This window comes from Salvelinus alpinus, chromosome 35 (assembly GCF_045679555.1).
Source record: "Salvelinus alpinus chromosome 35, SLU_Salpinus.1, whole genome shotgun sequence".
NCBI classification, from domain to species: domain Eukaryota; kingdom Metazoa; phylum Chordata; class Actinopteri; order Salmoniformes; family Salmonidae; genus Salvelinus; species Salvelinus alpinus.
In genome coordinates this window covers 23500099-23502778 of record NC_092120.1, presented here as the reverse complement: position 1 = coordinate 23502778, position 2680 = coordinate 23500099, and the positions used below count along the sequence as shown (strand labels likewise).

Below are 2680 nucleotides of genomic sequence, written 5' to 3'. Positions count from 1 at the left end.
TCCCGTATGGTACTAAAACAGGAAACAACCACCCACAAAACACAATAGAAAACAGGCTACCTAAACATGGCTCCCAATCAGAGACAACGACTGACACCTGTCTCTGATTGTGTCACGAATCCCGCTTCCTGAGTCTGTTTTTGCCTGTGTTCTGTCCTGGAGTGTTTTTTCCGGTGTCCTGGAACGCACCCTGTCTGGTTGCCGGGCGATGTAGCTAGTTGGAGGATCTCTGAGTACCCGCACCTGTATCCCATCAGCTATCTGCACACCTGGTCCTGATCATCACCCCTCCACTTCATAAGCGCTGACCTGACATCCATTCCCTGCCGGATCGTTAGCCATGAACAGTATGTTGTGCCAGCGTATCAGCCTCCAGTTTGATAGAGTTTGTTTTGTTGTTTTGTACGTCTTGCTTGCCTTGAACTTACCTCTGTTTTTTTTCTGTCTACAGTCATTCACCCGGAACACTCATCCCATCCCTACCTGGTCGTCGGTGACTTCAGTTACTTCCTTGGATCTGCTTACTCAATTCCATCAACTCACCTCCGCTGCCCGCTCCGCTACTTGGATTTTTCTATCACTACATTTAAACTTGTAAATAAATACTCACCTTCGTCTTACTCTCCTTGTCCTGGTCTGCTTCTGGGTTCTACTTTAGAGAACCGTGACAGATTGAGAACCATACTAGGCCAAACACATAGAAATATAACATAGAATGCCCACCCCAACTCACGCCCTGACCAACTAAAATAAAGACATAAAAAAGGAACTTAGGTCAGAACGTGACACAGCTTTTATATCTTTCATCACATTCCCAGTGGGTCAGAAGTTTACATACACTCAATTAGTATTTGGTAGCATTGCCTTTAAATTGTTGAACTTGGGTCAAACGTTTCACTTCACAAGGTCCCTTGCTGTTGTTCTGGGATTGATTTACACTTTTTGCACCAAAGTACATTAATCTCTAGGAGACATCTCTAGAGTCTCCTACCTGAGCGGTATGACGGCTGCATGGTCCCATGGTGTTTATACTTGCGTACTATTGTTTGTACAGATGAACGTGGTACCTTCAGCCGTTTGGAAATTGCTCCCAAGGATGAACCAGACTTGTGGAGGTCTACAATTATTTTCTGAGGTCTTGGCTAATTGTTTTGGATTTCCCCATGATGTCACGCAAAGAGGCATGAGTTTGAAGGTAGGCCTTGAAATACATCCACAGGTACACCTCCAGTTGACTCAAATGATGTCAATTAGCCTATCAGAAGCTTCTAAAGCCATGACAATTTTCTGGAATTTTCCAAGCTGTTTAAAGGCACAGTCAACTTAGTGTATGTCAACTTCTGACCCACTGGAATTGTGATACAGTGAATTATAAGTGAAATAATCTGTCCGTTAACAATTGTAGGAAAAATTACTTGTATCATGAACAAAGGAGATGTCCTAACCAACTTGCCAAAACTATAGTTTGTTAACAAGAAATTTGTGGAGTGGTTGAAAAATGAGTTTTAATGACTCCAACCTAAGTGTATGTAAACTTCCGTCTTCAACTGTATATACATACAGTATATGTCAGAGCGGCATAGGACTAAGATACAGTGGCATATTATAGAGTACAGTTTACACATATGAGATGAGTAATGCAAGATACGGAGACATTATTAAAGTTTTACATTTCCTTAAAGTGCCCAGAGATTCCTAGTCTATGTCTATAGGCAGCAGCCTCTGATGTGCTGGAGAAGGCTGTTTAACAGTCAGTGGTGTAGTCTAGAATACAATACAGTATATACATATGAAATGGGTGATACAATATGTAAACAATTTAAAAGTGACTAATATACCGTAGAATAGTGTGGAGTGCGGTTTATACTGTAAATATGAGATGAGTAATGCTAGATACGGAACATTATTAAAGTGGCTAGTGATCCATTTCTAAAAGTGGCCAGTGATTTCTAATCTATGACTATAGGCAGCCCTAATGTGTTAGTGATGGCTGTTTAACAGTCTGATGGCCTTGAGATAGAAGCTGTTTTTCAGTCTCTCTGTTCCAGCTTTGATGCACCTGTACTGACCTCGCCTTCTGGATGACAGCGGGGTGAACAGGCAGTGGCTCAAGTGGTTGATGTACTTGATGATCTTTTTGGCCTTCCTATGGCATCGGGTGCTGTAGGTGTTCAGGAGGGTGGGAAGTTTTCCCCCAGTAATGCGTTGGGCAGGCCGCACCACCCTCTTGAGAGCTTTGCGGTTGTGGGCGGTGCAGTTGCCGTAACAGGAGGTGACACAGCAAGACATGATGCTCTCAATTGTGCATCTGTAAATGTTTGTGAGGGTTTTAGGTGTTATTTCCCTGGCACCACACCGCAGCGAACGTGCAAATAGTAGGCCCGGAATGAAGCCTGACTAGTAGTGATTTAATGATGCTTTGGACATATTGCGGCCTCTGCGTCACACAGAGACACCCATCGAAAATGGGCTCATCGGAGGGAGGTTTTTTTGTGGAGAAGCCACAGAGTTATTCAAGCTGTACTCGCCGGTTCATGTATTCTGACACATCCGAGTTTCTCCCTAAGGACAAAATGGTTTTACAGGTTATGCTCTAACTCTGCTTCTGTGCAGGAAATTGTCATATGTCCCTTTGCAACATATTCAGGGTCTCCTGTACCTCTACAGATATCAACATGAA

General features: G+C 43.3%; 1 long non-coding RNA gene across 1 annotated transcript; it reads left to right on the top strand.

The window, feature by feature from the left end:
* The first annotated feature begins 207 nt into the window (after positions 1–207).
* On the top strand, positions 208–620 carry LOC139564716 (uncharacterized). Its single transcript, XR_011672813.1, has 2 exons — positions 208–347; positions 452–620. It is a non-coding gene; the product is annotated as an uncharacterized lncRNA (long non-coding RNA).
* Positions 621–2680: the final 2060 nt, after the last annotated feature.